This window comes from Acomys minous, assembly GCF_964271855.1.
Source record: "Acomys minous genome assembly, chromosome: 10".
In the NCBI taxonomy this organism is placed as follows: Eukaryota; Metazoa; Chordata; class Mammalia; order Rodentia; family Muridae; genus Acomys; species Acomys minous.
Genome location: NC_140491.1, coordinates 8,218,580 through 8,242,139, shown reverse-complemented (window position 1 = coordinate 8,242,139; position 23,560 = coordinate 8,218,580). Strand labels below are relative to the sequence as shown.

Sequence of the window (23,560 nt, the reverse complement as noted above, 5' to 3'; positions counted from 1 at the left end):
TGAAAGTGGGTACAGCAGCACATAACTATAACCCCAGGGCTGGGGTGTGTAGACACACGTGGCCCCCAGGAGCTCACTAGCCAAGCTATCCAGCTCCGAGGCCAATGAGCAAGCCTGCCTCAGTTAGCAAGGTGGAAAGTGGCAGAAGAGAAGGCCCAGCATTGACCTCTGACCTCCGCATGTGCGCGCACACAAAAGCAATAAACAGCAACTGGAATTTCCACGAAAGAGAACATGCCTGAACATTGGCCATGTGGACTTACTTGTGTGGCTTAGTATCCACAATCAGCAAACACCCAAGTGTCTCCTGTCCTGTATTTTTGCTGTTCTATAATGGCTTGGGAGTAAAGAAACATGAGGGGCGGGAGTCAGTGGCCTCACAGTGTAAGCTCTGGCCAGTCGCTGTGAGACAGAGCAAGTAGATCATTGCGATGAAGGTGCAGAGGGGGTGCTGTGCCTTTAAATCTGAGGCTATCGTATAATTGTCCTTGGGCCTGCTGTTTTCATTTGTTTGCCTTGGGTGGCTCATGGAGGAAGTGTTTGCCTACTGGACGATGGTAATCTTCACATGCTGGCAGATTACATTCTCCCTAAAAAGGCGGCAGCTAATTCTTTGGGGTTGCACGTCTGTTTTCTATGCTTGCAAATAAAGACGTGTTTGCTCCAAAATTGACAGCACATTTTATACTGGAGTATCAGACAAGATGTACCCGGAAGCCTTGGATGGCATGAAACTGTAGGAGCCAGTGCTGGATTTTGTAGTTACAAATCATCCTGGAGCCACCTCAGTCAAGTGACCACTGTTTTCCTTATAAAGCAGTTATCTAAGTTTGATTGAACCCTACTATTTTGTTTAAACAGCATTGCTTGGCAAATCTGAACTTTCTTGTCTAAATAGGCATTTTTTTTTTAACATTTAGATGATAACTCTAAATTTTTTTAGAGCGGGTAAACCAAAGTGTGTTTCTTTTCCCTAAAGAAATTAAAATTCCAACTTATGAGAAATTCTTATTCATTCAACAAATATGTATTAAACATGTCTTACTTTTTGCATACATTAGAATGACTGTAAACCCTCCTGAAACCCCACAGCGGGGTTTCAAAGGCAGAATTTCAGTTTGCAAAGAAAGTTCTTGAGTGTTCTTCCTCTACATGTGAACTTGACATTTCCAAAACTAAACCTTTAGAAGATACCACTTTAATATTTAATAATTATAAAGCAGTAAGATAATAAGGTGAGATAAGATTCCCGCGTTTCGGCACCAATGTTATATTTAATAATTAAGGTGATCCCTTCAGCAAACTCTACTGGGAGCAAGGAGCAAGGCACCCACTCACTATGTGTAGCCAGTTATTAGCAAGCCCTCTACCAACTGAGCTCCACCTCCCACCCCCACCGCCGCCCCCAGCCCCACCTCCAGCCCCACCCCACCCCCAGTTTGGCCATGGAGTTTTATTGGTTGAAATAAAAAAAAGAAGTACATAAGCGATGTGATTGGTGACAGCCAGGTGTTGCTGGGGCATGGTCTAATTAGTTGGCTTTCTCTAATTGGTTAAAACTCAAGTATTAATTTTTAAAAACACACACACACACATACACATACACATACACATACACATACACATACACTCCTACAAAGTGTTTCCTTTGTTTTCTTATTGTGTAAGTTGTTCTGTAGGAACTGAAAGTGTAAACACAGCCCCGGGCTGCTGGGCTGCTGGTTATTTTGAGGTAACAGTACAGGAGCACAGACTTCCCACTTCCTGAGCACTAGCTACCTAGGCCTTGTGCTCTGCTGGCCTGGATACAGAGGTAACTCAGTCTTTGTCTTCCTCGCTGGGCTGATACGGCCTCCTGGGACAGAGAACTTTGAGTCACCCTCAAAATGGAATGCAAAGTGTGCTGCGAGGAGTGAGAGACCGAGAAGTTAATAGAGCCCTCAGTGGGTCTCCGCATGGCAGGAAGGAAGGAGGCGGGACTTCTCAGAGAAGCATGCGCTCAAAGCTAAGGAATGAGGAAACCCTGCGCATCACAAGAGGTGGAGAAAGCTGACTGTATATATTTAAAATTTGAGAAGCAGAAGAGACCAAGAAGCCGGTTTCTAGCAAGAGATGCCAGTGACTGTTCTGGTACCAGGCCTGGTTTCTTTCACTGAGAATCAGAGCTCAGTCTAGTGTCATTGATGCTGTGACCTGTCCTTTTGCTGAGGTTGGGGGAATTGGGAGCTTTTCCAGGAGGCATTAGCATTCTCACCTATGTCTGTCCTCTTGAGTGCTGGCCACTTGTGGGCCTCGAGGCTCGGCGGCCACAAGCTCCTGTCCTACGCTGACCCACAGCTTATCCACACTGTGTCAGCCCTACTACTGCATTCCCCCCCATCTGCCAGGGTGAGGCTGACCTTGAAGACGGTAGAACAGGGCAGACCAGTTCTGTGTGGATTCTTCCTGCATCCTTCACTCTCTGGAATAAAGCCGGCCTACTCTCTCCTGGGTGTTTAACATCTAGAAAATAACAACAAAAATATAACACAGGAGTCAATTCTCAACAAACACACACCTTTTTAAAAATTAAAATTCAGAATGACCATAGTCTCTAACTTCGAATGTTTCTGGCTGCTCCTTCACTGCTTTCTCTTTTTTTGTTGTGATACATACACACACACACACACACACACACACACACACATACACACACACACACACACACACACATTGGTTTTATAAGTTCTTTGAGCGTTTCATGGTGTCTTGATCACATTCACCCCAGTTTCCCAACTCCTCCACAACTCCCACACCCAACTTTGTGGTTTTTATCCATTAATCCTTCAAGAGCAGTTTGTGCTACCCCAACTTTCTTGGATGTGTAGTTCTTGGACTGGAGTGTAATAGACCTATAAACTCGGTCCATACGTCTCAATCACAAGCTCTAGTGATGCCTTCTGTGACATTTTTAGCTCACATCCTTGGCTCTTCCATGGGCCGGTCTCTATTTCTCAACCTCCTATTATGAAATTACTCTGAGGTTCTCATCCTTAAAGAACTCGTGTTCTGGGCACAACTCTTCAGTTATCGCTGTGGCCAAGATAAGGTGTACAAGACTCTGGAGTGATGTTGGCAGTGAACTGGTTCACCGATCTGGGTTAGTTAGTCTGGTGGATTTTAGGAGCTTGCAGAATTGAAGAGGATAAGAATTAGGTAATCTTGTGAACACAGAGCCAAACATGGACCCTTTTGTGGTTACTAGGGTTAGACCACGTATATGTGAAGAAACTGAATCCCAACTCCCTGATTACTCTGAGAAAATGTACTTAAGTAACCCCAACACTCTTGAAAAAGCAAAAAATTTCCCTACAAGACGATCATCACCATTAAGTATAAATCTGATGAACCTAATAAAACAAAAAGTATACTTTTAGGTAAGTTCATGTGAAAGTATTTAAATATTTTAAATATTTACAATATTTAAGGTATTGTGTTAATTAATGATTTAGTCTAGTCTTGTGAGTTATAATTTAAAATACTGAGCGACTTGATTTAGACTTTAAGTTAAGTTGAAAATGTTTACGTAATCTTACTGCTCACAACTACGTTGAAATGTTTAAGAAAAGTGAAGATTCATGAATTTACATTTTTTTTTATAAAGTAAATACAGAGGAAAGGGTTGTTTGCTGGTCTCAAATCTGAAATTGCAAGGGAAACCAAACATGCTTTGGTGAATACAGAGTTGATGGAGTGTTGCTAGGTAGCCCAGGCTGACCTCCAACCCAGTGTGCCTGACCCAGTCACCAAATGCGACAGTTATAGTCCAGCACTGCCACACCTACTTTGTAAATAGTAAAAACTGTCTGTTGCTGAACGATGACTTTCCAAAGGTAGAAGTGTGGTAGTCCATGTAGTGTGTGTACCCAGCACGTAAAAGGGTGAGGCAGGGGGATCCTGAGTTTGAGGCCAGCCTGAACTATAGACTGGGTATATTTAGGGGGGCTAAAAGACACATAAGGCTTTTGTTACTCCTTCCTACTCCCAAGTATTAGTTAGTGTGCCCCAAAGTGGCATGAGACCTGCTCCCCAAGGTGCTCCAACTTCCTAACATCTAAACCCACCCCTGGCAGTGTCCACGGGTGCAGTCACACTGCTCATATACGTGTGACCCCAATGCTTGTCTCTGCTCCAACAATCAAATAGCCATAAATCATTCACGCTGGCTGCCTTCAAGGCAGATATGCCTACAGGCCCCAGATCCTATCGTAAGGCCCTCACTGGAAATCAAGTCTGTTTTGGCTGCTGTGCTCTCTTTCCTGATTCTGTTTCTGTGGGTGACCTCATCGAGTTTTTGTTTGTTTGTTTGTTTTTGTGGTTTTGGGTTTTCGTCGTCATCATCATTGGTGGCGGTGGTGGTGGTGGTGGTGGTGGTGGTTGTGGGTTAGTTGGTGGGTGGGTTTTTGGTTTGGGGTTGTTTTGGCCAGAAGCAAGAGCCAGGACTCCATGGCTTCCACTCCTCGGTTCCCACTGCCTATCAGCAGCCATCACTCGAAAACTCAACAGATAAAATGAAACTCCAATGAAGTAGAAAATGACCTGAATGTGTGCTTTAGGATGAGTGGCGCTCCCATGCTGGAAATGGCTAAAGCTGTCTTTGTCCAGAGAGCAACAGCAGTACGTGAAAGCTGTGAAGAAGGGCCAGATGCTTGGGTAGTAATAGGTATTCGTACATTAGGTCAAGCCAGTTGTTCAAGACCAAACCCATGGTGGAACAAAGTCAAGGTCTGTGTGGTACCAGCCGCATCCTTGGTCTATTTGGTGACCTGGACTCACCTCAGAGGAACTGCTGTCAAGTTAGGTCCAGTCTCTTCCAGCTAACGGTTATCTTCTGGCAGAGTTACTACGGACGCCCCTCTAAAGAGCAAGGTATAATTAGAAACTCAAAAAATAAACATTTAGTCGATTTTTTTTCATTTCCTCATATAGAAGACCTTACTTCGCATCCCCACACCAAACAAAGCTCCAAATCGCCATCATTTAAAAAATCAATACCATCTCTCGTTGGCAGAGTCAGCCCTAACTTTCCTGATCTACCTGCTGATAGTGAGGGAAGAATCCTTCTCTGTCAGGGCACAGACTGCTAACGGAGAAAAGCTGTGTTTCAGCCCCCACAGAAATGTGACCTTAGCGGAAGTACGACCACAAGAGAGTCTTTCAAGAAAAAGTTGAGAAATCCTTGTAACATTTCCTCCTTCCCTCCCCTTTATACAGCTCATGGGAACAATGGTCCCCTTTTTTTTATCCCAAGCCCAGCTCAAAATTAGTGAAAGTAGTAAAACCTAGAGCCACTATCTCATCAAAGTCCACCTACCCACATGCTCGCCCACCCACCCACACCCACCCACAATGCCCGCCCACCCACATGCCCACCCACCCACATGCCCGCCCACCCACACCCACCTACGTGCCCACCCACCCACATGCCCACCCACATGCCCGCCCACCCACATGCCCACCCACCCACATGCCCGCCCACCCACACCCACCCACATGCCCGCCCACCCACATGCCCGCCCACCCACACCCACCCACATGCCCACCTACATGCCCACCCACCCACATGCCCACTCACATGCCCGCCCACCCACATGCCCGCCCACCCACACCCACCTACATGCCCACCCACCCACATGCCCACTCACATGCCCACCCACATGCCTGCCCACCCACACCCACCCACATGCCCACCCACCCACATGTCCACCCACATGCTCACCCACCCACATGTCCACTCACATGCCCGCCCACCCACATGCCCACCCTCCCCCAAGAGTGGAAAAAGGGCCCTTTCGACGTGGGCTGCCAAGTTCAAGCTAAAGATTGAGATAACAATAATCCTTTGCTCAAAATAAACATTTTAGAATAATGAACATTGTGGTATATGCAACTCATTTCTTAAAGTTTGCTTATGCCGTAGAGTCCTTATGGGAGGAGGAATTTTTGTATTCAAGAAATCACATATAAAAACATGCCATTCACTATAAATTAGTCACTTAAAAGAGCACTGATTTGCACTCTTCTATTTAACTGGGTCATGGATACAAATTGCAGGTTGGAATGAACCTACAAGATCTACGATCTTAGCGTAGATACATTGCTGTAGAAAGGGGTCCAGTGTTATAGAGATTTTTTTTACTAATGGCTTAACTAGAGCATGCACGACTTCCGGGATTGCCTGTGATTGTTGCCAAAATTCAAAATGGTTTTTATTATTGCAAACTAGCCTTTCCCTAACTACCGGGCCAAAAAGAAAGCACTGTTTCGCAGGAGATGGAAAACCACCCCCAAAGCAAATAAAACTCTGCTCTCAAGAGGAACTCACTTGGCTCTTGCAAGTGCCGGGACCAAAAGGCAAAGAAGTTTAGCATGCTCACATTCAGCTTGTCACCGTAAACCTAGGACAGTAAATGTTTGCATTTCCGGAAGGGAATGGAAACTTTTTTTGCAGGAACCAACAGAGCAGAGGTGGAGCTTCATCTCCGGGCTCCCTTTCAGCAGCTCCAGGGTCACAGACCTTGCTCCCGTTTCTTCATCTCTCAACAGATAACATATTGCCTGATGGCATCATACAAAAGCCACATTCCATCAGCATCTTAGGCATCGTTACCTGATACATTAAATTTACACACGTTGGGGGTGGGGTTAGCTCAGCCAGCAGAATGCTTTCTGGGAAAGCTCAAAAACCACATAAAAAGCCAAGCATGGTGGCCCACACTTAAGATCCTGATGTTGGGGAGGCAGTGGATCCCGGAGGGTCCCTAGACAGCAAGCCAAGCCTAATTGGCAAACTCCAAGTCAGTGAGAGACCCCCATCTCAAGAAACAAAGTGTACGGTACAGTTTGTCTTCATGTCTGTGTGTGTGTCTGCATCTACACATATGAACATGCATAAACATACACATGAAAAAAATTTTTTTGGCTTTTTGAGACAGGGTTTCTCTGTGTGCACCTGGCTGTCCTGGACTCACTTTGTAGACCAGGCTAGCCTCGAACTCACAGGGATTCACCTACTTGTGCCTCCCAAGTGCTAGGATTAAAGGCATGCTCCACCACGCCCAGCTACACGTGAAATATTTCTAAATTGGTTCTGTTCACTGTTCAAGCTAAGTGAAAGAAACCAGACACAAAAATGAAAGTCCGCATCATGTGATTCTAATTTGGATTGGTGATTACCTAAGAGTCGAGAATAGAGGGCTCGGGGCTGACAGGTGAAGTCGATGGACATGGAAATCTTTTGGACAGTGATGAAAACGATCTAGGGCTGAGTCTGTAGCAGAGTGCTTGCCTAGCACGCAAGAGGCCTGTGGAGGCCCCGGCTTCACCCCACAGCACATAAACCAGCCATGGTTATGCACCCTGTGATGCCAGCACTTCCAAGGTAGAGGCAGGAGGGTCAGAAGTTCAAGGTCACCGCCAGTTGGGGTTAGATTAACCTCCATGTTTAAAAGGAGAAGAAAAGAGTCAGAAGAAAGGGAAGGGAAGGGGAAAGGAAAGTAAATATATGAGGTTCTAAAATTGATTATGGTGGTGGTTGTGAAACTGAATATACAATGGTTACAAAAGTAAATGAACAAACGCATGCCAATATGGGAGTTGCATCCCAGTACAGCCATTAAAACCTAAGCTATAGGCATTTCTTTTAAGAAGTCACCTTCTTAAGCTTAATTTTTTTCCAGTCAGGCCAATAACTTTTAATCAGTTTACTTATTCTGTTCCGGTCATGCCCCAGCTCCCGGGCTGTGACCTCCCAGAAACTTTTGTTCAAGGAGCTCCCTGGCTTGCAGAAGCAGTTTCACCAAGAGTGAAAGCAAGAACAGCAACTTTGAGTCTTAGGGTTTGGGGGGGGGGGATGATTTCCTCTTGATCACAAAACTAGTAGGTACAGGGGTCAGGAAAAAGAAAAGCATAAATCCAAAGCAAAAATTAACAAACACAAATAATCCTCGAATCTGAGAGGCTATCCCTCCCTGCCTCACTCCAAGGTAGAAAAATCTCACTTGGAACTTGGGGCTTAGGGAATAGTGTTCTCATGCCAACTACACATATGAACTGCTTCTTTCCAGAAGCGTCTCTGAAACAAACCCTGGCACCTGAACATAATCAACTTTCTTCAGATTCTTTTTTCCCCTCAGAGTTTTTCTGGAACTTGCTATGTAGACTAGGCTGGCCTCTGTCTCCCAAGTGCTGGGATTAAAGTCCTACATGGCATCCTCGACCCAAATTTCTCCTCTAAAAGCACACACCCTCACCCACACACATTTTCTTCACAGAAACATCAGTAGCCTCCCCTCCCTCGGCCCGCCATTGGCATGGCACTTTCTTCCTATGGTCTTCTTATTATCTACTTCCAATTTCCCGTCTTGGAGCTGGCTCACTGGGACTCACACTCTCTCATCTTCTGATGTCTCCATCCTGCTGAGTCAGGTGGGGATGAGCCTAATTCTTTGTTAAAGGACAATAAATGGATTAGATACTTGGCTTAGGTCTTCCAGACTAAAATAGACCTTTAAATGTGGGGGGAGAAATGTGTCCCCCAGTTTTGGACTGCCCCAATAAGGAACTAAAATGATTATTTTAGTAAATATTTAGTAAATAATTATTTTTATTTAGTAAATAATTACTTATTTACTATTTAGTAAATAATAAGTAATTATTTAGTATTTAGTAAATAATAAATAATCATTTATTTACTATTTAGTAAATAATTATTTGTTTTTGGTAAATAAATATTTTACTAAATATAACTCAGATAAGGAATGAGGACCCTTTCCACTTCTGTTTATTCAAAACAGAAATGCTTATTTCTAATTTGCTAATCTTGATAGTTTCTCCAGGTGGCTTTTTTGTCACGGAAACTAATTAAGAACATCTATTATTATTTACGGGGGACCCATGTGTATAACAAAAAATAAGAAGAAATCCCACCTCCTTAATTGTCTCAGATCACTCTGCCTCCCCCAGTTCAAGCCTTATCACTCATTTTTATCACTGACTACTGCTTCATTCAGATCTGTGGTTATAGATCTTTGAAAGCATATTCTATAGCTGCTTTTATCCCATACAGTACCTGGCATTAGGTTGACCCCCAAATGCATCTAGGCTTGTTGTTTGCCAACACAAATGGTTTGCCCTTCCATCCTGAAATCTGGGTGTTTGAGAGCTCTTCTGTTCATCTTTGGCCTCTCAGTGCAGCCAGAAAGGTACCATCCCCAGGGGAGCGACAAGTGAGGCCTGTGGGGCATGAATCTCAGAGCACGATGAAGGGACATTAAATGTGTCAATCAAAGGCTTACAGCTGTTCATTTTCTTGCAAGTCCTCTATGAGCTGAAATGTTCAAAATCATAAGTGCTTTCTTTTTAAAGATCCAAATGCCCAAGGATATTTCTAGAGCTTAGACCCAACATTGTCTCCTTTTGCTATTTACTTTGAGAGGTGGGTTACTTCATAGGGTAACTATAGCAAACAACTGTCTCCAAAGACTTCCATCCTTTCCTGTTTGATCCTGTTCACATTCTTCCTTTGTAAAGAAAAAGAAAGAGAGAAAATATTTACACTGTGCTCCTGGTTTGTCTTTCCTAATCCAAAGCAATGAATTATTCGACTAGATTGTCTCTCCACAAATTTGGAGGGCTTTTGTCTAGGATGGCTGGAAAGTTTGCGTCTGAAAGGCTAGTTGAATAATGATGCAAAAATGTACGTTTTCAACGCGATGGGAATCAGGGTTTGACCTAATAAGGAAGTGCCCTAATTTGACCTAGTAAGGCATCCCTGAGGAAACTAGTGGGAGTTAACCAGGAAGAAAAGAGAGCATGAGTCAAAGCCCTGTGGTAGGAGCAAAGCATTGTGGGTCTATAAGAAGATGCCTGGAACTGAAGGCCAGTGGAAGGACAGTCCAAGGTAAGCTTGGACATAGGGATGGAAACCATCTCTTCTCCTATGAGGACCAGTGGGAAGCTACTGAAATACTTTCTTCACACAGGGATCTGACATAACAACATCCACTTGGAGAAGAGATCTCTACATCTGTGCTGTGGGTAATTGACTGGACAATACCCAGTGTGGGGGAAACAGACCCGTCAGAAAAGCTATACTGCAGACTAAGCAGGGCCCGTGCATCCAGGACTCCATGGCAGCTCAGTAGAAAGCAGCCGACCAATTCAAGACAGATGTAGAAAATACAAATGTCAAGCATTCCTAGTGTAGCACGGCTTTCAAAGGGGGTGTGGATGGAAGTGAGCAATTTCACAACATGTTTAGAAGTGCTAGGGATGGCTTAGCAGGTAAAAGCACCGATGACTTGAAGTCCTTATGGGTGCCCCAGACCTATGTGGTCATGGGAGAAATCTGACTCTCAGGTTGCCCTCTGACCTGCTCACCCACACATCCGCATCCAAATAAACAAGTACATAATAAAAGTAAGTTGTTCCCTAAACAGGAGAAAAGGTTTTCAGTAGTTTGCAGTGGGTTACAGACATAGGGTAAGGGCCAGGGAGGTGCAGCAGATGGTCCCAGGTTGGGTGGCTCTTACCAATGATACCTACATGCACATATGAAGGACTCTGGGGAATCTTACAACAGAGACCAGGCTTATGTCTGATCCAGCATTGCTCAATCTTATTCAAACCCAGAATCCCCCTTAATTTTTGTGGTTACAAGACTAAACTAACTTCCTGGGCACAAACCTGGGGCGAGTCAGAGTCAGCCTGTTTTTATGAGCAAACACTGCCATTAAAAAAAAAAAAAGCTATGCCAAACATTTCTGACATTCTTTAAACCCCCAGGTTAATCTTCAAGGGCTGCCATAGCACACAGGCTCAAGCCAAGATGAAGGTGCCTTCCTTGGGTTTGCTTTCTCTTGAGGTCCCCTCCCCCATCTTGGGCTTGCAGACAGGTTAGAGCCCCCTTTGGGGGTTGACGTATTCTTTCCCAGGGCTCATCTAAGACCATCAGAGAACACAGAGATTCACATCACAGTTCATAACGGTAGCAAAGTTACAGTTATGAAGTAGCAACGAGAAGAAGTTTATGGCGCAGGGTGGCCACAACACGAGGAGCTGTATTGAAGGGTCGCAGCGTTAGGAAGGTTGGGGACCACTCATTCAGGTCTTCCCATCTTTCTTTCTCTTCCTGTGATGTCAGTTGCACTCACTCAGTCATGACCCTATTGACCTTATCTCTAGCTCTAGTCTCCTCCCAAAGGTGTAAACACCATAGAGGATTAAGTTCCCACGTCTTAGCATCCCACCAGGAGAGTGAGCCATAGCCTGAGAGTCAGGGCAGATAAACCATACTCCCAAGGAATTAGATTAGCCTAGTAGGAATTCTGAGGGAAGAGAATTCGGCCCATAAGAATCCTAGAGGTAGAAACCTGACCACAACAGGTACAATTACTGATGCTCCACACCCCAGCCCACATTCAGAGTCTGATGCCCTGTGCATGGCAGAGCCATCGGCAATGTCTCTATCCTCACACATGCCCAGCAGGATAAGAGTAAAAAGAACATTACTTCCAACCTCGAACTTGGCTAGCAAAGATGGAGCTGGGAGTAGAAGAGAGAATACTTTTGGGTTGTCCTTCATATACTGAAGGTGTGACTCTGGTGACGTAGCAGGGAGCAGAAAAAAGAATACTTTCAGGTGATCAAGCCTTCAGATCCCAAAGGTGTGGCTCCTGCAGATTCGTGTTGAAATCCTTACCCCTGAAGTGATGATACCGATCGGGTGCCTTCCGGAGGAGATCTTTGTCCCTGGAGAAGCCTTCATCAGTAGCATTGGTGCCTTACTCAAAAGACGAAGTTCAAAGGGCTAGCTGGTTCCTTCTGCCACATGAAGAGACAGTAGAAAAGGCGCCCCCTATGAACTACAGACGAGAACTGACAGTGTTTTCATCTCTGACTTCTCTGCCTCTGGAGCGACGAGGAATACATTGTTGGCATTTATAAGCCAGTTGGCTGCCAGGCATGGTGGCTCTTGACTTTAATCCCAGCACTCCGAAGTGAGAGGCAGGCAGATCACTGTGGGTTCGAGGCCAGCGTGGTCTACAAAGCTATTTCTAGGACAGCCAGGACTGTTACACAGAGAAACCCTGTCTTGAAAAGGGTTTTTGAAGGGTTTGTTATAGGGGCCAGCACACAGTAAGACCAATAGGAGGTAGTCAGGGCAGTATGACTGTACTGTATTAATCAGTCATGAAATTCACCCAAAGTATGGCTATTTTATGTTGTGTTCTATTTAATATGCTGCATTCCTCACTGGCCCCAAAATGCATCTTCAAGTTTCAGATATTTCTCGTTTCAGCCACGCCTTTAAATGTCATTGCATCACTGAGTCACAAGCCAATGAAAACTCCCTGGTTATTTGCTCATTGTCTAAAATTTATGTTAAAGGGAATTTTATTTTATTTTGTTTTTGTTTTCAAAATCCTATTATATCTAGGAGACTGTCTTCTGACTTTAAGAGTTTGGATACTTCTAGCTTTTATGAGTGTCCCATTGTCCGGTTAGAACAGGACAAACAAAAGATGCAGACAGGCTATAAGAGAGACCATGGTTCTATGCTAAGGGCAGCACAGGGAGTTCACTTCACTGACCTGGGTCCACATAAGGTACCAGAAGCCAGTTGCCTGCCATTCAGCTTGCTCTGGAAATATCCGGTAGTAAGCATTGTTGTATGGGTCAGATTTGAACTGTGATCTTTCTTGATAACACAAACCCATTAATCAGAGGTAAATGTCTTCAATTGGGGGGAGCTAATAGCTGTTTCCACTGGTTTCATTGGCCTTTCATGTCTTTCATTGCACATTCAGAGTCAGCATAGGATTCAGAATATCCAAAAAAGAACGGTGTCTGAATGAAACCTTTAAAGACACCTTTTCCTTGTCATTTTTCTAAGCAACATAGTATAACAAACTATCTGTATAATGCTTACTTTGTTCATGCACCTGATTGTGAGCCCTAGCACGAATGTGTGTGTGTGCGCGTGTGAACACACACACACACACACACACACACACACACACACACACACACACACACACTCGGGCTGATGTGTATGTATTCTAAGCAAGTGCTTCACCGTATGAGAATGTGGGGCATCCATGGAGTCCAGTGTCACCCTGACAGCAGACACCCTGGGACCATCCCCACAGATACTAAGACGCAGGAGCTCATTCTTCCTGGTACTGCCATCATAGCTCCTGAGGTCCCTAGTTCAAGTCCAGGCCCTGCTACTCTATCGTGTTCTGTTTCATCAGTATTTAGTTGACACTCAGAGCCTCTGACGCCTGCTTTTAGGTGGAGATGACCACAGCTGCCCCCTCCCTGCTTCTCTCGAAGACTCCTAATTACATTGTTTACTCACCAGTTTCACACAAAACCAGACCAATCCCAGGCATGCCACCAAGCAGCCTTCAGGGAACTCGAGTGCTGAATGCTGTGCTGAACCCCCTTATTTACTGTCATTCAGAGTTGTTTAGTCATTTTACTGAGCAAGGAACACCTAGACCAGCAAGAACAGCCCAGCCTCTTGGACACCTACGCTTTATCAAAGGTTTATTGAGAAAGGAAAGCCACAAAAGAGCAGAAGGTGCCAAACTCGGGCAGTCTTTGTCACACCCTTGTGCCAGGGGACAGTATCATATTGCATCAAACATGATCTTAAGAAAGAGTGAAAAACAAAAGGAAGCAAGCTTCTGTGTGGAACTTGTATAAAGCTACTATTCCTTTTGTGACTAATACAATGCGTATCATCTTTCTAGAACATATTTTCCTTCACCAGCTTCATTTCATTCTCCCTAACTCACTCTCTCTCTCTCTCTCTCTCTGTCTGTCTGTCTGTGTGTGTGTGTGTGTGTGTATTTCTCTATCTCCCTGTGTCTCTCTGTCTCTGTCTCTGTCTCTCTGTCTCTGTCTTTCTCTCTCACACACACACAGACACACACTCATATTCATGTAGACACAGATATACACATGCAAACAGACACACAGAAAGACATACACACACATACACAGAGAGACAAGCAGACAGCAGACACACATATAAAAACACACTCACATTTATCCAGACATGCACACACATATAGATACAACATACAGCAATCCACACGCAGACACACATGCACACACATACAGATGCAACACACAGCAATCCACACGCAGACACACGTGCACACACATATAGATGCAACACACAGCAATCCACATGCAGACACACGTACACACACATATAGATGCAACACACAGTAATCCACACGCAGACACAAGTGCACACACATATAGATACAACACACAGCAATCCACACGCAGACACACGTGCACACAGGAGTCCTCATACCTTCCCAGCGTAGCTGAGAGATTCCGTCTACTGTAAATACCCCTAGGGACATGCTCTTCCTCCTGCACTCCAGCTTGTTCTTGTTCTCAGCTGTCTGCAAGCTCAGCAGCTGTGACACAGCCTGAGCTTCTGTTAAAGAGAGGTGAGAGGCCTTGTCTTCTCTGCATGACAGCATGCATGAAGTAACCAGCGCAGTGCCTGACACAGCCTGAGAGATGGTGTCATCTGCAGTGGGAGTGGCTGATGGCTACCACTGAGACTGGGCTACTCTGTATGACACTGAGACCGGTGTGTTTAAAGTTTTATTTCTTTATATTTTATGTGTATTGGTGTTTTGCCTGCATGTATGTTTAAAGGTGCCAGATCTCCCTGGAGCTATAAACAGCTGTGAGCTGCCATGTAGGTGCTAGGAGTTGAACCCAGGTCCTCTGAAAAAGCAGTCTTAAGCATTGAGCCATCTCTCCAGCCCCAAACCTGTGTGTTTAAAACAGTGCAGGATTCTTAAGAAATATTCCGCATGTTTTGAAGTAGCTTTCTTTGCATATAGGTTATTGAAATGTTTCAACAGAGAAAAAAGTGAGATTAACTTAATACACTGTTCCTCCCTACAAATGTTGCCAGGCTGTAGAAGAATTATATAGAAGGAATTATATATGGTTCACACCTGCCAGCTAGACCTTCCTCACAAGCATGTGTGTCTGTGTGTGTCTGTGTGTGTGTGTGTGTGTGTGTGTCTGTGTGTGTGTCTGTGTCTATGTCTGTGTGTGTGTCTGTGAGTCTGTGTCTGTGTCTGTGTCTGTGTGTGTGTTTGTGTCTATGTCTGTGTGTGTGTCTGTGAGTCTGTGTCTGTGTCTATGTCTGTGTGTGTGTCTGTGTCTATGTCTCTGTATGTGTGTCTGTGAGTTTGTGTCTGTGTGTGTGTCTGTGTGTCTGTGTGTGTGTCTGTGTCTATGTCTGTGTGTGTGTCTGTGAGTCTGTGTCTGTGTGTGTGTCTGTGTCTATGTCTATGTGTGTGTGTGTGTGTCTGTGTGTGTGTCTGTGAGTCTGTGTCTGTGTGTCTGTGTCTGTGTCTATGTCTGTGTGTATGTGTCTGTGTGTGTGTGTGTCTGTGTGTGTGTGTCTGTGCGTCTGTGTCTGTGTGTGTGTCTGTGTGTGTGTGTCTGTGTGTGTCTGTGTGTCTGTGTGTGTATCTGTGTCTATGTCTATGTGTGTGTGTGTGTCTGTGTCTATGTCTGTGTGTGTGTCTGTGTGTGTGTGTCTGTGTGTGTGTGTCTGTGTGTCTGTGTGTGTGTCTGTGTCTATGTCTGTGTGTGTGTGTGTGTGTCTGTGTCTATGTCTGTGTGTGTGTCTCTGTGTGTGTGTCTGTGAGTCTGTGTCTGTGTGTCTGTGTGTGTGTCTGTGTCTATGTCTGTGTGTTTGTGTCTGTGTGTGTGTGGGTCTGAGTCTATGTCTGTGTGTGTGTCTGTGTGTGTGTCTGTGAGTCTTTGTCTGTGTGTCTGTGTGTCTGTATCTATGTCTGTGTGTGTGTGTCTGTGAGTCTGTGTCTGTGTGTCTGTGTGTGTGTCTATGTCTATATGTGTGTGTGTCTGTGTGTGTCTGTGAGTCTGTGTCTGTGTGTCTGTGTGTCTATGTCTGTGTGTATGTGTCTGTGTGTGTGTGTGTGTGTGTCTGTGTGTGTGTGTGTGTGTGTGTGTGTGTGTACATGTGAATGTGGAGGTATCTGTGCATGTGGAGACTAGAGGACAATCACAAGTGTCGCTCTTCAGTCAACACCCCCCTTCTTTGGAAGGCAGAGTCTCTCACTGGCCTGAGATACTTCAAGTAGGCTCGGCTGCCTGATCAGCCCCCAAGATTCACCTGTCTCTACTTCGTCAGTTCTGGGATTACATCAGCATTCAAATCTTTGTTTTATGTGGATTACGAGTATTGAACTCAGGTCTTCATGCTTGCAAAGCCAGTACCTTATTGCTTGAGCTGTACTCCAGCTGGACTTCATAGTGAACACTTCACGTGCTTTCTTGGCTACTAGTCCACTCACAACCATTTCTCTCTCCATTACCACATCCTTTTAAACTCCAGCACACACCTCAGAGCACAGTGCCAGCCTCACTTAACTCCATCCTTAAACCCTTCAGCACTACAAGTTTGGTTTGAGTTTTATGGTCATCTTCTTTTTCTTGTCCCCTTTCCTCTTCTCACCTTCCACCCTTCCCCTCTTCTCAAGGCATAAATTACATCTACAGGGAGATGTGCAAACTTAGGCATCCCCGTTGGTGAGTTTTGACAACCGCACACAGCAGCGTAAGGAACCTTTCCCTCAGATTCGTGGCGAATATGATCATGACTTGAGATGCCCTGTTCCCCTCCCAGTCCATGCTTGTCTCCAGCACCATGAAGTCAGTCCCTTTTCTGATGTTGCTGGAAACTTTACAGAAACGAACCGCGTGGTGTGTTCTTGTTTGTATGAACTCCTTTTACTCAGCATCCTTAAGAGTACCATCACGCTGCTACATGGATCAGTAATGGTTGTTTTATTGTTCGATCATATTTGTAGGGTGAACGTGTTCTGATGCAGTTTAGTACTGATGACAGACATTTGGTGCATTTCCAATTAGGGGCCATTGTGAATCTTAGATCTTATAGTGTGTGTTGTTATCACAATGGAGTACATTAGAGCCATCTATTAGAAAGCCTATCTTTTCCAGCACTAGATTCCTACATATAATGAGCTTATTTTGGTTGGAGGTCAGAAGTGATTTTTGACATCACTGTTATGTCTTTGTTTTAGGTTTGGAGACACATTAAGGGGGAAAGAGCTCATCACCTCAGAATACTGAATTTCATAGTCCTTCCTGTTTTCTTACTTTTCAAATGTAGACAACACATGTGATGTGGTGCCTTAACTACAATTCCTCTCGTATAAATGAAAGAGGCATGTGAGAAAGAGGCTGCATTCTTAGACCTGAGTCACTGTAAGACATGGTCATAGAATTTATAGAAGTGACATAGCAATTTATTTTGCATGTGCATGTGAACATTTATAGAACACCTTCTGGGGTGCCAGACATTGCCAAAGCCCTGTGAATGAAAGTGTGTCTCTAAGTCAACAGTTGGGCTCCTTGACTTGGCACCAGCTTGGATTTTCCACTAAGTCCAGAGGGACAATTAAAGCTGACATTCAAGGAAAAGTCTTAGCATTAGCTCCAAAACACAAGAACAAACCAATGCAACTTGAAATAGCACCCAAAGGGATCACCATACTCAACACAATGTGCTCCCTTTTTTTTAGATTTTCAGGTTTGGTATAATACAGGGGTTTTTTTTATTATTAATTTTTTCCATTTTTTACATATACATTTATATTATTACACATATATACAATAAACTACCTACAGCGAGAAGAACCATAAAACAATCAGGAATTATATAAATGTTACATTCATAATGTTTTGGCTATTTGTATTTGGCAGCCTTGAAGAAAACATCTTTCCTATCTTGGTGCATCTAAAATTCTGAATGTAAATCAATATCTATCATATCTCATCATTATCAACTTAAAGTCTCTATCTAGACCTAAAAACATCTTAACCTCTAAACAACTAAGTTTAATTGTAAAATTAAACTAAACCAGCCATGGGGCAAAATATCCTTGTTTCTACCACAGACAGAATTCTGCCTAAAAATGGGCAAGCTTGGATGCAGGCAGAGTCGATGGCCAAACTCTGCCAAGACAGGGTAAGCAAGTCCTCAATAGCTCCTGCCTCACAAATATGTCTGTCAGATATACTGGGCCAGAAGGCTAAAGACGATGCTCCAATATTATAGAGAGTTTTGGGTGTCTGTTCAGGCAGCAAACTATCTCTGTCTTCTCATTTGGGAAGCTGCTAACCTGCACTCCCTATATACTCAGGTAATTAATTTTACTCCTTCTCAAGTCTTTGACAGGGTTGAAGGCCCCTGACCCTTTTGAGAAGGACTGGACTGAACTTGTGATGTGAGTTCCCTCCTTGCAGTTGTCCTAAGACTCTTAACACTGAGTCACATAATTTTCAAAAGATAGCAAAGAGAGAGGCCGTGAGGCAACTCAGGGCCCTGCAGAATCAAACTGTGTGCTTGGCTTCTGTTTTCTTTAGAAAATCCACATCAAAGCTGCACTTCAGTGTTCTGCAGAAATTAATACATTATTCTCATAAATGTATGGATTGGACTACCTTCAGCTGACGGATAAGGAGGACTACGCAGAGCCCGGCTAGCTGGCTTACCCAAACCTCAAAGGTTGCAATGATCTGAAGTGGGACATCCCCCATTTTCATGTTTAATTCAGAGCTCCTGCCTGGCCTCACCCACCCCAGCACTGGAATTCATGAAGAAACTTCAAGTTTGTCCTTTGTGTGTCCTAGAACTGCACTGTGGGACCCTAGCTTGTGCTAGCAAGAGCCACACTGTCACCCTGAAGACCCTCACCAGCATTTGTGGTACTTTCTCTCTCTCTCTCTCTCTCTCTCTCTCTCTCTCTCTCTCTCTCTCTCTCTCTCTCTCTCTCTCTCTCTCTCTCCATCTCTTTACCAGGTTCTCAAGCAGAGCTTAATACAGGGAAATGGGTAATTATTAACTTTCAGGTCAGCACTGCTTACGTCACAGGCCAGAGTCCAAGCAGCATGGACCTTTGGTCTCTTCCTACATCTCCTCTCATGTGAGCAGAGGCAGTTTCGCCACAAATCAGGAGGTGTTTGGTTTGGATTATGTCTTTAACGGCCACTCGGTTTTGACCATCGAGTCATGAAGGAATTCTCTCCATCATCAGATTTCTATGTGTCTGTGTTCAAAAGGACAGGCACGCAAACAAATACAAGGCGCAGCCAGGTGGAGGTCAAGGGATATGAGGAACTTGCTAAAGTCACGGATCCTGCTTCAATAAGACCTACTTTTGTATGTGTTCATATGTGTGCGAGTGTGTATGGTACATGCACGTGTATGTACATGTGTGTGTGTAAGCCAGAGGACAACTTCTGGTGTCATTCCTCGGGCACCATGTACTTTTTGTTGTTGTTGCTGTGGTTCAGACAACATCTCTCACTGCCTGGGCCGGCGTGCCAGAGAGCACCAGGGTCTGCTTGTCTCCACCTCCCCAGAGCTGGGATGACAAATGTGCACCACTCACGGCTTTTTGTTTTTTTCCCAAATGGGTTCTGGGATCAAACTTGGGTTCTTTTGCTTGTGAAGCAAGCATTTTATGAAGTGAGCTATCTCCCTAGTCTCCAGAGCCTTCATTTTTGACTCTCTCTATACTAATACCCTTGAAATCATTTCCAATAATTTTGACCAGTTACATACGAGAATATATCCTAAAATATATTGTCTCTTCTATTGCTGTACACTCCACATCTTAGGATAAAAAGAATCTCCAGATTGCACAGTGGTTTTTTTTTTCTTTAAAGAAAATTCATTACATTTATGTATTTGTATGTGCACAGTGTGCTGTAACATGCCTGTGCAGACCAACTTGGGGGAATTGGTTCTGTCTTTCTGCCATGTCCTGGACCTGATTGGACTCAGGTACGTCATCAGGCTTGGTGGCAAGGCAAGTACCCACGCCTGCCGAGCCGTCCCACTGGCCCTAAAGCACGTCTTAAGAAAGCCTCCAGCTTGCCTGACGCCTACTCCCTTCCCCCAAAACTCCTTGCCTGGCACTTAGCTGCAGGACTTTGCTGTGCAGTATGAACTTCTGCCTCCTGGTTGCTTGGCGTGGGGGCACTGTCCACTCACTGTCCCCTGTGGAAACAAAGGACATCCTTCTTTAAGCTCTTTGTCCATGCCATGTGAAATCCACTCTTATCCACGCCATGCAGGTACAACTTGGTTTCTGCTTATACCATTGGCATTTTATGACTGTAGGTGATACTGTGAGCTGGAGGCATATCGTAAGTTGTTTTTTTGTTTTTTTGTTTTTTTTGGTTTTTTTTTTTCTTTGCTTCCCGTCACAGTCTGGAGTAATGCTTCTGATTTTACTTGCATAGTTTCTATTTTCTTGTATGTGTTTTAAAGCATGGGTTATTTTCACTGAATACCAAAATATTCATTTTATCTGTTGTCTAAACATTATTTCAAGATGCTCAGCGAGCCCCTTTGGTTCCTGTCTGTTCTGTGGGTCTGTACTAATTGTCTCGGAGGTCTCCTGTCACGCTCTCTCCTATCACTGGTTTCTCTGGTACAGTTCTTATTTCTGGGCCTCGTGTGTCTTAGAACATTTTCTGCAGCCATAACAGAATACCTGGCTGAGAAATTAATGATGTGTGCCTCATGCTTGGGGGGGGGGGCGGGGGCTTGGAAGTCTGAGAGCATCTTCTGATGAGGTGTCAGGCAGGGGGCGAGCAAGCTCAGACAAGACAGAGAAATCAGACAAGCTGCTTTTCCAACAAATCCGCTCTCATAACTAAACCCCCTCTCACAGTTAGTCCATCATGCAAAAGGCCAGAGACACTTGACTATTCTGCCTCTTACTACCTTTACAATGGGAATTAGATTTCAGCAGGAGTTTTAGAAGAGACGTTCACACTGTAACATCACAGCTTCTTCTTCCTTGGCTTTTCCCTCCCTTTCTTTTGAAAACTACATCTGGTAATTGCTTCCTAAGAAGAAGTTCGTGGGGATAAAAATTAAGAACCCAGGGCCTGGAGAGATGACTCAGTGGTTAAGAGCCACTTGGGGCTCTTCCAGAGGACCTGGGATCAATTCCCAGCAACCACACACTCACAATCCTGTCTAACTCCAGTTCCAGGAGATTCAACAACCTTTCTTGGTATTTGCAAGAATCAGGCATGGTGCACAGACATACATGTATGCAAAATACCTATTCACATAAAATAAAAACAAATTTAAAAAAAAAAATCTTTTTAATTAAAAAAAAAAAAGAAAAGAACCCAAGCGTTTAAGATGACTGACTGCTTCCTGCCTTTCCACTTAACTGATAGCGATTGTGAGTAGGGAGCTACAAGATTTGAATGTTTTAGGAACTGTGACAATGTTATCTGCTCAGAGAGTCATCGTGCGATCCATGGTGACTTTTGCTGTACAGGCCTGGCTAAGCTGGTTGTCAGGAACATAAAGGGTCAACAGGTCCCTTAAGAAAGCTCTTCCACACTTTTTCCAGGAGGATGAAGGCCTGACTGTCACGTCTGGAGGCCCGGGTGCGAAGATGAGAGAAATCAAAGTGTGCTGCATGCTATGTGTTTTGTCTAATCATCCTGTTATGGGTTAGCCGGGCATGGTGGTACACACCTTTAATCCCACAGAGACAGGCAGATCTCTGTGAGTTCAAGGCCAGCCTGGTCTACAGAGTTCCAGGACTGCCAGGTCAATTACACAAAGAAACCCTGTCTTGAAAACAACAACAAGGGCTGGAGAGATGGCTCAGAGGTTAAGAACACTGGCTGCTCTTCCAAAGGTCCTGAGTTCAATTCCCAGCAACCATATGGTGGCTCACAACCATCTGTAATGTGATCTAATGCCCTCTTCTGTCATGCAGGCAGAGCACTGGATACATAATAAATAAATAAATCTTAAAAAAAAAAAAAGAAAACAACAACAAAAAACAAAACAAAATAATATTCCCAAGAATTTTGTGTTAGAGGATTAGTCTCCAGCTGGTGGTGCTGTTGAGATGGGTGCTCAGTTCCTCAGCAGATGAGTCCCCTTTAGGGGCTTGATTCTGACTGGCCTATTGGGGGTGGGGCTGATTAGAAGATGCACTTCCGGGTATATACATTCAGAGAGTATGTCACTTTCTCTCCATCAATTTCTTGACTTCCTGGATACCATGAGATGAGCAGCTTGCCTACTCCATCACAGATTCCAGGCATGCTTTGATTCTGCCTCATCTTAAGCCCAAAGCAATGGAGCCAGCCAACTATTGACCAAACCAAGAGCTGATGGAGACCTTTTCTGTTTTAGGACTGTTTCCCTCCTAACACAAAGCCACGGGCAACTTGGTGACACCCTGTCTTTAAAAAAAAAAAATTAACTGAAGGGGAGCCTGGGAATAAAGTCGAAGCATAGACTGCTTAATTAGCATATACTAGGCCCTAAAAAGTTTTTTTCCCAGGTATTTTATCATAGTAACCGAAAACAGTAGCTGACCTTCGACACTGCTGGTAGAGCTCCCACTTGAGAAGCCTTCCGGATTAGCTTTTACCATAAGGTGAACTTCCGGGCAACTACTGGGATGGAAGAAATGTAGTCACCAGTGGCTTACAGGAAGAGAAACGGAAGTTCCGCCCTCTGCATTTGGCCCCGCCCCTAACCGAGGCAAATCCAAAGGCAGGGCCCCTGCGGCTCTCTCTCTGGCACCCCTCCTAGATCTAGTTCAATCTCCTCAAGTCCTCAAGTGCGCTGAGTAAGTGGCCACTTGACTACCTGCCTTCTGTTTTTCAACTATACCGTTGTCACTTCCCCCAGTTTTATTGAGAAAGATAGGGACAGACAGACAGAGTGAGAGAGAGTTATTAAGATATGCAGTACCCCTCATAAGGTTTGGCTGCAGCTGCTGGACCAGACCTGTCTAGGGGAGCTAAGGCAGGCAGGCATGCAGGCTGTGATGGACTAAGTATATGGCAGTGTATTGGGTAGGAGTGGAAAACTAGAAAACTGGGGGCACTGTAGAAGGAAGTCACTCACACCCTGGAAGCCTGCCTGTCCCCTTCTTAGCTCTTTTGTTTGTCATCTGCCCTCTCAGGGGCAGCTTTGTCCTGCACAGTATCAGGCATCCAGAACAACAGAGACAGGCAACCCTGACTGGAAATCTCTGAAATGAAGAGTGAAAATGAGTCTTTCCTTCAAGGAAAAAAAGTGCCCAGTAGAGTGTGTATGTACACACACACACACACACACACACACACACATGAATACACACACACACATACTAACTTGACTAAGAATTAAGAGAATATGATAATATCAATTTACAAGTTCAGTCCACTCACTGCATTTACTTGGTGTTCTACCAATACACATGAAACTAAGGAAAATAAGTAAATGAGGATGGTGTCTGTCAATATGAGTCCATGCAGGGGTGCAAGAATACATGAACATTTATTTTAATTGGTGGTAACTTTCAGGCTTTTAGTGTTATTTTAAAAATTATTGTCAGAAAATAATAGTTCACCTGTGGTCATAAATAAAGTGAGCACT

General features: G+C 44.4%; 1 protein-coding gene and 1 long non-coding RNA gene across 2 annotated transcripts in view; one reads left to right on the top strand and one right to left on the bottom strand.

The window, feature by feature from the left end:
• The window catches only part of PGCKA1 (PDCD10 and GCKIII kinases associated 1), a 71,754-nt gene that overhangs the window by 12,474 nt on the left and 35,720 nt on the right, over positions 1-23,560 (top strand). The window lies entirely within an intron of this gene.
• Positions 1,440-22,812, bottom strand: LOC311607428. Its single transcript, XR_014782594.1, has 4 exons — positions 22,511-22,812; positions 4,816-4,896; positions 2,400-2,502; positions 1,440-1,903 (listed from the first exon to the last, which is right to left on the bottom strand). It is a non-coding gene; the product is annotated as an uncharacterized lncRNA (long non-coding RNA).